Consider the following 14,549-nt stretch of genomic DNA (forward strand, 5'->3'; position numbering starts at 1 on the left):
AGAACGTCAGCCTGGTGTGTGAGTTTAACAATAAGTGAGTTGTAACATCAAATGCTGATTACAGAAGCAAACCCACAGCCGTTGTGTTTTTCCACCAGAGAGAATGATGCAGAACATTACCTTAAAGGGTAAGTTAGCAGAGTGATCATTTGACTAGGCTAGTAATCTAAATGTGTGAGCTAATAATAGAGTCATAGAGATGTACAGCACGAAGCAGACACTTCGGTCCAACTTGTCCATGCCGACCAGATATCCCAACCCAATCTAGTCCCACCAGCCAGCACCAGGCCCATATCTTTCTAAACCCTTCCTATTCATATACCCATCCAGATGCCTTTTAAATGTTGCAATTGTACCAGCCTCCACCACTTCCTCGGGTAGCTCATTCCATACATGTACCACCCTCTGAGTGAAAAAGTTGTCGCTTCAGTCTCTTTTATATTTTTCCCCTCTCACCCTAAACCTATGCCCTCTAGTTCTGGACTCCTCCACCCCAGGGTAGAGACATTGTCTATTTATTATATCCATGTCACTCATGATTTTAGAAACCTCTGTAAGGTCGCCCCAGCTTATTCAACCTCTCCCTGTAGGTCAAATCCTTCAACTCTGGCAACATCCTTGTAAATCTTTTCTGAACCCTTTCAAGTTTTACAACATCTTTCTAATAGGATGGAGACCAGGATTGCACATAGTATTGCAAAAGTGGCCTAACCAATCTTGGGATATGAGATCAGAAGCTGTCATGACAGATAATTTAATCTGTGCAATGAATGCCAGTATTGATATTTTAAAAAATAGTTTTAGAATGGGGCCGTAGATCATCACAGAAATCCATTGGAACAGGGGAAGATCATTTAGCCCCTCTCAGCGATTCCATCATTCATATCTGATCTGAAGCTTAACTCCTTGTATCCAGCTTTAGTCATTATCCCTTGAGACTTTTCTTAACAAAACATTATAAATCCCAAAATCTATTTTAACAACTGATCCTGAATTTGTTGCTGTTTGTGGACAAGATTGCCAAACATCTACTCCATTTCATGTGTAGATGTGCTTTCTAACATGTCTCCTGAATGATCTGGTCCTAATTCTCAGGCTATGATCCCTAGTTCTGGTATCCTCAAACAGTGGAAATATTTATCTTTATCTACCTTGTCTTTTCATGTCACTATCTTGAAGTCTTCGATCAAATCATACTTCGACCTTCTAAATTCTACAGAAAAGTAATTAATGCTTCACTAATGTCCCTAAAGCATGGTACTGGATTAGTGGTGCTGGAAGAGCACAGCAGTTCAGGCAGCATCCAAGGAGCAGCGAAATCGACGTTTCGGGCAAAAGCCCTTCTTCGCTGCTCCTTGGATGCTGCCTGAACTGCTGTGCTCTTCCAGCACCACTAATCCAGAATCTGGTTTCCAGCATCTGCAGTCATTGGTTTTACCTCCTAAAGCATGGTAACTTGCTGGTCTTAAATGATCTGGTCTATGAGTCCATACTCACTATGTAGTTGCTTTCAAGAATGATATAGAAAGCCACAAAACTGTCAGGAAGATCTGTAACTAGCGCACATTGTCTGGCTCAGGAAAGTAGATCATAATTGTCTTTACAAGAACAATAGAATTGACAATAAATTCAGTATTTTCCACATGATTGCATAGTGAATGAAAATTAAAGGGCTTACTCAAACCATGAGTACCTAAACATGTGTGTATCTAGTATCCCGCCTCTCGACTTCCCACTAAGACAAAAGGTGCTGTATGTTTCCATCATTCCCCTCAATGATCTGTGTTTAAATACTCATTTGAGTGACCAATCTACAATTACTTTAACGTGCTGTCAACCACCCATATCCGTCATTAATATCTGTGCTGTCTCCTGCATTACTAAATCCTGAACTTACATAGCATGCTAATGTATCTGTCATATTATTTCTTCCAGAAAGATTCATCCTTTGCATATTTTGACCTATTTTTGGTTGCCCCTTTGTCCTTGAACTCTAATGTGTTTCCTACATTTTGCTTGGTTGCTGACTTACTTTCTACCCTCTATAAACTTGATCTTACACCAAAGACTGTCACCTAAGTCTCAACTCATATCGGGTCACATTCTCCTATCCATAGGTACTCACTGACATACATGACCTTTTCATATATCAGCATCTTGTTTTGAAAAACTTTGGACTTGTTTTAAAATATTTGAAATGCTCCCTGAATCTGCAAATTGCTCCAAATCCACAAACCCCTGAGATACTCGTATTCTTCAATTCACTTAACTGTGGTCTCTTGGGCTACTCAATTAACTCTTTCCACTGCCTCTCCACTGCTCCCCACACCTGGATGTTATTTCCTCATTGAAATTATTCCTTTAACCTGCTTGACCAATCTTTTGATCTTTTGACCTGTTATCAATTTATGTGACTAATTTAACATTTTTAATGGAAATGTGAAAGGTATGTGGGTTTATTAATAATTCTACATAAGTTCTTAAATTGTTTGTTTATGCCTGTACGCCTTGCATTGGAAGGGGGTCAGTTAGCTCAGTTGGTAGGTTTACATTTACCTTCAATATTTTGTGGTTCCACTGCTTTCTGGCATATTTCAGCTCCTGTATCTACTGTGAACTTCCAGCAGCTGCTGATTTCTCATTTTGAAACTCTTATCAAGTAAATTTTGCCTATGATTTCTTAAAGATTTAGGTCCTACGTCTGCTATGTGTTTCCCATTTTGTGAGCTTATTCCTGCCTTTGCTGTGCATTTTCCCCAGTTCTTGCATTCACATTGTAAATATCCCTCAAATGGGGTGCTGAATTACATAGGTTTATAAAAAAGAACAACTGGTGGAAGGTTTGGTTTATCACAATGCATAATTTGAATAAATCATTTACTATATTTACTATACTTTGCAGACAGATGGGTGACAGTGAGGGGGACTGGGAGGAAGCAGCCAGAGCAGGGATCCCCTGCGGCCGTTCCCCTCAAGAACAAGTATACCGTTTTGGATACTTGTGGGGGGGGACGACTTACCAGGGGTAAATAATGGGGCTCAGGCCTCTGGCACGGAGCCTGTCCCTGTTGCTCAGAAGGGAAGGGTGGAGAAGAGCAGAGCAATAGTAATATGGGGACTCGATAGTTCGGGGCACAGATAGGCAGTTTTGTGGGGGCGAGAGAGACTCACGTTTGGTATGTTGCCTCCCAGGTGCAAGGGTACGTGATGTCTCTGATCATGTTTTCCGGGTCCTTAAGGAGGAGGGGGAGCAGCCCGAAGTCGTGGTCCACATTGGCACCAATGACATAGGTAGGAGGAGGGCTGAGGATGTTAGGCCGGCTTTCAGGGAGCTAGGTTGGAAGCTCAGAGTTAGAACAAACAGAGTTGTTGTCTCTGGTTTGTTACCCGTGCCATGTGATAGAGAGTCGAGGAATAGGGAGAGAGAACAGCTAAATGCGTGGCTACAGGGATGGTGCAGGAGAGAGGGATTCCGGTATTTGGATGACTGGGGTTCTTTCTGGGGAAGGTGGGACCTCTATAAGCAGGATGGTCTACACCTGAACCTGAGGGGCACCAGTATCCTTGGCGGGAGGTTTGCTAGTGCTCTTGGGGGGGGTTTAAACTAACTCTGCAGGGGCATGGGAACCTAGACTGTAGCTTTAGGGTGCAGGACCTGGAGTGTAGGGAGGTTAGGAACATGGCATCAATCTCAAAGGAGGGTGCCTGTAAACAGGAAAGTGGCTTGAAGTGTGTATACTTCAATGCAAAAAGTATACGAAATAAGGTAGGTGAACTTGCAGCGGGGGTTGGTACCTGGGATTTCGATGTTGTGGCTATTACGGAGACATGGGTAGAACAGGGACAGGATTGGCTGTTGCAGGTTCCAGGGTTTAAATATTTTAGTAGGGTCAGAGATGGGGGTAAAAGAGGGGGAGGTGTGGCATTGCTTGTCAAAGATCGTATTACAGCGGTGGAAAGGAAGATGGATGAAGACTCGCCATCTGAGGTAGTTTGGGCTGAGGTTAGGAATAGGAAAGGTGAGCTCACCCTGTTAGGAGTTTTTTTACAGGCCTCCTAATAGTCCTAGAAACGTAGAAGAAAGGATTGCGAGGATGATTCAGGAGAAGAGTGAAAGTAATAGGGTGGTTGTTATGGGGGCTTTAACTTTCCTGATATTGATTGGGAAAAATATAGCTCTAGTTCATTAGATGGGTCGTGTTTGTCCAATGTGTGCAGGAGGGTTTCCTGACACAATATGTAGATAGGCCAACAAGAGGTGAGGCCATACTGGATTTGGTTCTGGGTAACGAACCAGGCCAGGTGTTAGAATTAGAGGTAGGTGAGCACTTTGGGGACAGTGACCACAATTCGGTGATTTTTACTCTAGTGATGGAGAGGGATAAGTGTGCACTGCAGGGCAAGAGTTATAGCTGGGGGCAGGGAAATTATGATGGGGTGAGGCATGACTTAGGATGCATGGCTTGGAAAAGTAGGCTTCAAGGCAAGGGCATAATTGATATGTGGAGCTTGTTCAAGGAGCAACTATTGAGTGTCCTTGATACGTATGTACCTGTCAGGCAGGGAGGAAAGAGTCGTGTGAGGGATCCATGGTTTAATAAGGAATTGGAATCCCTTGTTAATGGAAGAGGGCGGCCTATGTAAAGATGAGGCGTGAAGGTTCAATTGGGGCGATTGAAAGTTATAAGGTAGCCAGGAAGGACCTGAAGAGAGAGTTGAGAGCAGCAAGGAGGGGACATGAAATGTCCTTAGTTGGTAGGATTAGGGAAAACCCTAAAGCTTTCTATAGGTATGTCAGGAATAAAAGAATGACTAGGGTAGGAATAGGTCCAGTCAAGGATAGTAGTGGGAAGTTGCTTGTGGAGGCTGAAGAGATTGGGGAGACACTGAATGAATACTTTTCGTCAGTATTCACTCAGGAACAGGACATTGTTGCCGATGTGAATACTGAGTCACAATTAAGTAGAATGAATGGCTTTGAGGTATGTAGGGAAGAGGTGTTGGAAATTCTGGAAAGGGTGAAAATAGATAAGTCCCCTGGGCTTGATGGCATTTATCCTAGGATTCTCTGGAAAGCAAGGGAGGAGATTGCAGAGCCATTGGCCTTGATTTTTATGTCCTCTTTGTCTACTGGAGTAGTGCCAGTAGACTGGAGGATAGCCAATGTGGTTCCCTTGTTCAAGAAGGGGAGTAGGGATAACCCTAGTAACTATAGGCCGGTGAGTCTCACTTCTGTTGTGGGCAAAATCTTAGAGAGAATTGTAAGGGATAGGATTTATGAACATCTGGATAGGAATAATGTGATCAAGGATAGTCAGCATGGTTTTGTGAAGGGCAGGTCGTGCCTCACAAACCTTATTGAATTCTTTGAGAAGGTGACTAAGGAGGTGGACGAGGGGAAAGCGGTAGATGTGGTGTATATGGATTTTAGTAAGGCATTTGATAAGGTTCCCCATGGTAGGCTACTTCAAAAAATACGGAGGTATGGCATTGAGGGTGAGTTGGAGGTTTGGATTAGGAATTCGGCTGGCTGGAAGAAGACAGAGGGTAGTAGTTAATGGTAAAGGTTCATCTTGGAGTGCCGTTACTAGCGGTGTTTCTGCAAGGATCTGTTTTGGGACCATTGCTGTTTGTTATTTTTATAAATGACCTGGAGGAGGGGCTAGAAGGTTGGGTGAGCAAGTTTGCGGATGATACGAAAGTCGGAGGAGTTGTTGACAGTGAGGAAGGATGTGGCAGGTTACAGCGGGATATAGATAAGCTGCAGAACTGGGCAGAAAGGTGGCATATGGAGTTCAATGTAGCTAAGTGTGAGGTGATTCACTTTGGTAAGAGTGACAAAAAGATGGGGTACTGGGCTAATGGTTGGATACTTGGTAGTGTGGATGAGCAGAGGGATCTTGGTGTCCATGTACACAGATCTTTGAAAGTTGCCACCCAGGTAAATAGTGCGGTGAGGAAGGCATATGGCGTACTGGCTTTTATTGGTAGAGGAATTGAGTTCCGGAGTCCTGAGATCATGTTGCAGTTGTATAAGACTCTGGTGCGGCCGCATCTGGAGTATTGTGTGCAGTTTTGGTCGCCATACAATAGGAAGGATGTGGAGGCACTGGAACAGGTGCAGAGGAGGTTTACCAGGATGTTGCCTGGTATGGTAGAAAGATCGTATGAGGAAAGGCTGAGGCACTTGGGGTTGTTTTCATTGGAGAAAAGAAGGTTTAGGGGTGACTTGATAGAGGTGTACAAGATGATTAGGGGTTTAGATAGGGTTGACCGTGAGAACCTTTTTCCACCTATGGAGTCAGCTAATACGAGGGGGCATAGCTTTAAATTAAGGGGTGGTAGGTGTAGGACAGATGTTAGGGGTAGGTTCTTTACTCAGCGAGTCGTGAGTTCATGGAATGCCCTGCCAGTAGCAGTGGTGGACTCTCCCTCTTTATGGGCATTTAAGCGGGCATTGGATAGGCATATGGAGGATAGTGGGCTAGTGTAGGTTAGGTGGGCATGGATCGGTGCAACATCAAGGGCCAAAGGGCCTGTACTGCGCTGTATTCTTCTATGTTCTATGTTCTATATGTTTAACATAAGTTCCAAATGCAATTTTCGAAAGAGTTCATGTTCAAGAAATAAAATAATGTTGTTGCAAAACTCATTTATGAGAAAATATACAGCTTAACTCATTAAAAAAATTAACTACCTCAAGGAGGTAGATCTTTACATGGCAACAATATCATCATCAGCCTTGATTTTGGATATTTGTTCCAATTCCACCTCAGGACTCAATGGACAAACAAGGTGTTTCATAAGCAGCTCAAATTGATCATCAATCTGTATACCTTTTGGATGCAGCCACGGCAGGCTAAAAGAACTAGAAAGATATAGTAACTGTACTATTAGCAAGATCACAGCTGTCATTCAGGTAGCCTGTTTAAAAGGCATCAACAGCAACTTAGGTGGAAAGATGACCAGTAACAATCCGGCCTTCAGTGTTATCGGGTTTTCTAGAAACAGGAGGATTTTATAACAATCATCCTTGAGCTGTCAGTGCCACTTCATTTATGTTTGTGTTGGTCCTTTCGGGATTGGTGCTGAATTTCTTCTTGAACTGTTTAGGGAGTGTAGGTACATTCAGTGTGCAATTGTGGGGGTAGGGTGGAAATAAAGCATTTTAGTCAAGTGAGGGAATGGCGATACAAGATAATTTGTAAATCAAAGGGAAAATTCCAGGCGATGTTTCTTTAGAGACTGTAGAAGTTTAAGATTCAGATGTGTCTTAAAAAGAACCTTAACAAGTTACTATTTTATACAGTACATATTACTTACATCTTGTGTTGCTGGCAAAGGGACCGAATATATAAGTGCGCTGATCAATCTTGTTACTTTATTTTGCATGTTGTTGTGCCACTTGAGTGTATTGTAGGTACACTCATTCTGGCAAGCTGACAGCAGTCCATTATACCCCTGAATTTGCCTTGTAGATGGAGGCTAGACTTTCGAAACAAGTTATTGAGCTAGTCACCACAGGGTTTACAGTCTCTGAACTGCTGTTGCAGTCACAGTATAAGTAATCCAATTAAATGTTTAGTCAATACATGTTCCCAGGTTTTGACAGTGGTAAAAAACAGTGATGATATTCCCAGTGAAGATCAAGGAGTGTATGTCAGATTATTTCTTGTGGGAGATAGTCTTCCTCAGCAATGTTTCTCAACGTGCCATACAATAACTAGCCATTAGAAAATAACATCATAACAATCGTGCAAACACAGCTGAATCATTTTCTCCTTCCTTTTTCTAGGATATGTATTGAAGAATGTTGTTAATTCATTTTTTTCAACAACTTTACTGCAAACTGGAAAAGGATATGATTGAATTAGTCATAGAGTATGTCTTTCAAATTGGCACTTGATACAACTGGCGAGTGCAGATTTATTGTAGTAGACCAAAGAACCAGAGGGAAAGGATTTTTTTCTAAAGTACACAACTACTTGACAGCACTGTCTGAAATTGTGGAGGAAGCAAATTCGAAAGCAGCTTCTATAAAGGGATTTGGATAAGTATTTGAAAGTGGAATGTCAACCAGGTTTGTAGGACAGAACAGCAGAGAAAGATTAAGGAAATGAACAAGGTCTCTTTTTAACTTCTGAAGTAGAATGTACATGAAATTAATTCATGTAATTTACTCCAACAATCCTGTTAGTCTTTGACTTTATCTCTCTCCCTCTCTCTATCTCTTTCTATCTCTGTCTTTCCCTCCTTTTCAACTTATCTCTGTCTGTACTTTCCCTAAGTGTTGTTTCTGTCTCTCTGTTCCTCTCTGTACTTTTGTGCCTGTCTGTCAATTTCTCTCACTTACACTCTCAATGTTTCTTCTCCTCTTCCTGTTTCCTGTTTCCTCTGCCTCTATCCGTCCATTAAAAAACCTTTGTTTTTGTGAGAATGAGTTCCTTTCTTTGTTTCTCTCTAGGGCACATCCTCTCCATTTTTTTGCCATTCATTCATGGTGACTCTCGTGTTCACTTTATTGAACGATATAATTCTGTTTGTCACACCTGTCTCCTTATTGTTCTTTCTTTGCATGCTTCTTTCTTTCAGTCTCTTTCTTGGAATTTCCATCTCGCTGTTTTCTTATCTGAACATCTCTCTGCGTCATTGTTTTGCTCTATTTTTATTTTCTCCCTATTTATTTACCTGTGTTTGTATATGTCACTGTCTTAAAAATTCTCCACCCGTGTGCCTTTGTTTTTGCTTCAGTCTCTTGTTTATTTCTCTGTTCGTCTTTCCACATTATTTTTCCTAAACCTGTCCTTGCTACTTTGTTACACATTGAGGAGATGTGCAAATTCAGAGATTGCCAATGCAGGGCCTTAGTTGTTTCCCCTGTCTCAATTCGCTATCGCATCCTAATGGGGTATGAAAACCTGGAGAGCTTTCAGCTGTGGGAATAGAGCATTGATGTTGATATCACATTTGAGCAAAATGTCTGCATATGACTCACAACTTTACCTTTAACACCTCAATGGTGATAGTGACAATGTAACTCAGATTCTGGGGATCTATAAAGTGTTTTTGGTCAGTCTAACTGAAAGACAGACATAAGGCAATGATAACATGCCTCAAGTTGCAACTTCTTGCAGCTATCTGAGTCACAACAATAACCTGCACTTATATAGCACCACATGCTATATATTTTCCTGAAGCATAACATAATATAAAATGAGCCCACAGTCTAAGTGGTACTGTCACTAGACCATTGATCCAGAAACCCAGGTAATGTTCGCTGGACCTGGGTTCAAGTCCTAACATGGCAGACGGTGGAATTTAAGTTAAAAATCTGGGTTTAAAAGTTTAACAATGACCATGCCAATTGTCAGGAGGGGAAAGCAAAACATTTGATTTACTGCTAACCGTTGGGGAAGGAAGCTACTGTCTTTAGCCAAAATGTAACTTCAGATGCACAACAATGTGGTTGACTCTTAATTATTCTGGGTAATTAAGGATGGACAATAACTGCTGACACCCACACATCATGAATGAATTATTTTCAAAATTCCAATGCTCCAGATAAGTTGGAATTTCCTCTCAGCATCGATCTTGTTAAAGGTCTTGAAAGTTGTAGTCCCTTCAATGAGGTCACTCTCATTCTTCAAAATTGTAGAGGTAACCAATGGTAGAAATAACCATTAGATAAAATGCAACTGTGCCGTTAGAATATAAAATATGGAAGAGCATAGCATAGGAACAATGTTGTGCCAAACATAACGCCAAATTAAACTAATTTCTTCTGTTTGCCCTTGGTCCAGATCCCTTCATTCCTTGCATATTCATATGCTTCTTTAAAAGACCCTTAAATGGTCCTATTGTATTTGCTTCCAACACACCCCTGGCAGCACATTCCATACTCTTACCACCCTCTGCATAAAAGAGACTTGCCCCTCACATCTCCTTTCTTAGGAACTTACTCCCCTTACCTTAAAAGAATGCCCCCTGGTATTAATATTCCAAATTTGGGAGAAAGATTCTGACTGTCAACCCTATAATCACAGAGTCCCTACAGTGTGGAAACAGGCCATTATGCCCAACAAGTCTACACCGACCCTTCAAACAGTATCCCACCCAGACCTATACTCCTACCCTATTACTCTACATTTCCCCTGACTAATGCCACTAACTTACACATCCCTGAACACTGTAGGCAATTTAGAATGGTCAATGCACCTAACGTGCACATATTTGGACAGTAGGAGGACTGGAATTGAAGCCGGGCCCCTGGCTCTGTGGTGCACAGTGTTAACCACTCAACAACCATGCTGCCCACAGTATGTCTCTCACAATTTATATACATCTCTCACAATTTTATAAACTATGATCAGGTCTCCCTCCAGCCTCCGCTGCTCCAGAGAAAACAACCCTAGTTTTTCCAGCCTCTCCTTATAGCTCGACTCCAGACAGGATCCTGGTATACCTCATCTGCATCTCTCCAAATGCTCCTGTAATGTGACAACCAGAATTGAATGTATTATCTTAAGTAGGTCCGATAAACATTTAGAAAGCTGCAACATCACTTCCTGACTTTTGTACTCAATGTCCCGACCAATAAGGACAAGAATGCCATACACTTTCTTTACCACCTTATCCACTTGTGTGGCCACTATCATGGAGCTGTGGACTTGAACCCCAAAATTCCTATATATATCAATGCTGTTCAGGGTCTTGCCATTAACTGTATACTTTCCCTTAACACCTCACACTTACCTGGATTAAACTCCATCTGCCAATTCCCCTCCCCCATATCTGCAACTGATCGATATCCCACTGTATCCTTTGACAGCCTTCAACCTTATCCACAACTCCCAAGATCTTTATGTCACTGGCAAACTTCCTAACCCACTCATCTACGTTTTCATCCAAGTCATTTATATAAATCATGAACAGCAGAAGTCCCAGTATGGATCCCTGCAGGACACCAATATTCACGGACCTCCAGGCAGAAAAGTGCCTTTCACCACTGGCTTCTATGGCAAAGCAATTTCTGAATCCAAATCGCCAAGTTACCATGGATCACATACAACTTATTGTTCTAGATGAGCCTTCCCTGAGGGACCTTGGTGAAAGTCTTACTAAAATCCATGTAGAACAACATGTTCTACCCTCATCAATTGCCCTCATACAATCCTCAAAAACATGAAGCAAGTTCATAAGGCATGACCTGCCCCACACAAAGCTATACCAACTGTCCCAAATATGTGAAACTTCTATCCCTAAGAGTTCTCTCCAACAGGTTCCCAACCGATGTGAAAATCACTGTCCATAGTTTCCTGGATTATCCCTATTTTCCTTCTTGCACCGAGGAACAACATTAGCTACTGACCAGTCCTCATGGACCTCTCCAGTGGCTAGTGAGGATACAAAGATCTTGATCAAGGCCCCAGCAATCTTCCCTCTTGCCTCTCTCATTTACCCAGGGTAGATACCATCGGACCCGATAGACCTATCCACCTTACTTAGAGAAGGTGTTCAAATCTATCCTAAATATGTAATGGCGGAGCATTTCAAATACAAAATATAATCAAGCAGAGTCAGCATGATTTCATGAAGGGGAATTCATACCTGCCAAATGTATTGTCATTCTTTGAGTAGGTAAGAAGCAGGATAGGTAAAGATGAAACAGTAAGTGTGATACAATTTGATATTTAAAGGGCATTTCAAACATGCCACATCTCAAGGGAAAAAGTGAGGACTGCAGATGCTGGGGAGTCAGAGTCAAAAAATGTGGCACTGGAAAAAGCACAGCAGGTCAGGTAGTATCTGAGGAGCAGGACAGTTGACATTTCGGGCATAAGCCCTTCATCCCTGATCTCAAGAGAGTAAGGTAAGACTGGAGAGCCTCTATTTTAACACAAAAATACATTATAGATAAGGCAGATGGGTTAAGGGTATGGATTGACACATGGAATTGTGATGTTGCTGCCCTTACAGAGACATGATTGAGGGAGGGACAGGTCAAGCAACTCAACATTCCATTGTATAAGATCTTTACAAGTGACTCGAAGGTGTGTAAAAGGAAAGGTGGTGTCATTTACTAATTAAGGTATTAGTCACTACAATAAAGAGGGATGCTATCTTGCAAGGGTGAAGATTAGAGAGGTGCTGGAAAAGCACATCAGGTCAGGCAGCATCTGAGGAGCAGGAAAATTGACGCTTCGGCCAAAAGCCCTTCATCAGGAATGAGGCAGGGAGCCTCCGGGGTGGAGAGATAAGTGGGAGGGGGTGGGGGCTGGGGAGATGGTAGCTAAGAGTACAGTAGATGGATGGAGGTGGGGATGAAGGTGATAGGTCGGAGAGGAGGGTGGAGTGGATAGGTGGGAAGGAGGATTGGCAGGTAGGACAGATCATGAGGACAGTGGTGAGCTGGAAGATTGGAACTGGGGTAAGATGGGGGCAGAGGAAATGAGGAAACTGGTGAAGTCCACATTGATGCCCTGGGATTGAAGTGTTTCAAGTCAGAAGATGAGGCGTTCTTCCTCCAGGCATCGGGTGGTGAGGGAGTAGCGGTGGAGGAGGCCCAGGACCTGCATGTCCTTGGCAGAGTGGGAGGGGGAGTTGAAGTGCTTGGCCACCGGGTGGTGGGGTTGATTGGTGCCGGTGTCCCGGAGATGCTCCCTAAAGCGCTCTGCGAGGAGGCATCCAGTCTCCCCAATGAAGAGGTGACCGTATCAGGAGCAACAGATACAATAAATGACATTGGTGGATGTGCAGGTGAAACTTTGATGGATGTGGAAGGCTCCTATGGGGCCTTGGATGGAGGTGAGGGGGGAGGTGTGGGCACATGTTTTGCAATTCCTGCGATGACAGGGGAAGGTGCCAGGTGAGGAGGGTGGGTTGTTGGGGGGTATGGACCTGACCAGATAGTCATGGAGGGATTGGTCTTTGCGGAAGGTGGATAGGGGTGGGGAGAGAAATATATCCTTGGTGGTGGGGTCCGTTTGTAGGTGGCTGAAATGTTGATCGGTGATGCAGTTTATGCGGAGGTTAGTGGGGTGGAAGGTGAGGACCGGGGGGTCTGTCCTTGTTGCAGTTGGAGGGGTGGGGTTTGAGGGCTGAGGTGTGGGACGTGGATGAGATGCATTGAAGGGCATCTTCAATCATGTGGGAAGGGAAATTATGGTCTTTAAAGAAGGACGCCATCTAGTGTGTTCTGTGGTGGAACTGGTCCTCCTGGGAGCAGATACAGCGGAGGTGAAGGAGTTGGGAATTCGGGATAACATTTTTGCAGGAAGTAGAATGGGTAGAGGTGTAATCCAGGTAACTGTGGGAGTTGGTTGGTTTGTAAAAAAATGCCTTGCAAGGCTTTGTGGGAAGAGATTAGGAATAATAAGCGAGAAACTCAATCTATTAGGAGTGTCCTTTCTTCCAAACCCCCAATTAGTTAGCAGACAATTGAGTAGTTTCTGGCCAATTCACTGATTTGCATTTAAATAGTAACATGGCAATTATGTCATGATTACCCCAGTATCACTTGGGATAATCGTAGTATAAAGAACGTAGAGAGGGCAGACTTCTTGCAATGTATCCAGGAGAGTCTTTCAAATCAACATGAAGGTGGTTCTCCAAGGGACAGTGCAATGCTGGCCCTAATTCTTGGAGCAAAGCTGAATTGGTGTTTGAAGTGTCAGTTCGGGAGCATTTTAGTGACAGCAACCACAGCACCGTACATATTAAGTTTGTTATGAAAAAAGATTTTTTTAAAAACTGTAAAAGAAATATTTTGGTTTGTGGAATTGGATTGGGGAATATTTTAGTAAAATAAGGCAGGATCTGGTCAAAATAGACTGTGAACAGCTACTTGAGGGAGAATGTACAGTGATAGACAAGCAAAAAAGATGCAGGGGAAAGTATAGGCCCAACATGTTGCTTTTAGGGTGAAAGGTGGGAGCAAAATGCCCAGAGAACCCGATGTACCTGAAAGCATGAAAAAAATGCCAATGTAACTGGTGGAAATACAACAATTTAGTGGCGTTCTGGAACTTCCCAGTTCTGAGGAAGAGTCATTGGATCCGAAAAGTTAATTAATTTATCTTCACTGATGCTAACAGTCCTGCTGATCCTTTCCAGCAATTTCTGTTTTTGATTCTGTTTGAAATCAATCAAAACCCTACAGGAGAATAGAAAGTGTAGGGGACAGTGCTGAAAGCAATTAGGAAACCAAAAAGGAACATGAAAAGCATCAACAGACAAGATTAAAGAGAATCCCAAGATATTCTACAAGTCTTCAAAGGAGAAGAGAATAACTAAGGAAAGCATTGGATTACTTGGGGGCGAGTGTGGAGATCTGTGCATGGACCCAGAGGAGATTTGTAGAGTGTTAAACAAATGCTTTATTCAAGAGCAAGCAGACTTAGGCACTGAATTCTGGAAGATGGACTATGAGGTTCTTGAACAGATTGGTATGGGAGTTGAGGAGATACTGAAGGTTTCTGAAAGGGGAACAAATCCCTAGGTCCAGTTGAGTTGTACTTCAGGCAGCTGGGGAAGCCAAGAGAGGAATCACA

The 14,549-nt window shown here is 42.9% G+C and overlaps 1 long non-coding RNA gene across 1 annotated transcript in view; it reads left to right on the top strand.

Annotated features, from left to right (window-relative positions):
• Positions 1-14,549, top strand: part of LOC148136011 (uncharacterized) — a 61,106-nt gene continuing 46,557 nt past the window's right edge. The window contains exon 1 of the long non-coding RNA XR_015754750.1: positions 1-128. This is a non-coding gene — a long non-coding RNA (uncharacterized LOC148136011). The remainder of the gene's footprint in view (positions 129-14,549) is intronic.

This window comes from Chiloscyllium plagiosum, unplaced genomic scaffold (assembly GCF_037043375.1).
Source record: "Chiloscyllium plagiosum isolate Xiang-an unplaced genomic scaffold, Cpla_swu_hap1 HiC_scaffold_47, whole genome shotgun sequence".
In the NCBI taxonomy this organism is placed as follows: Eukaryota; Metazoa; Chordata; class Chondrichthyes; order Orectolobiformes; family Hemiscylliidae; genus Chiloscyllium; species Chiloscyllium plagiosum.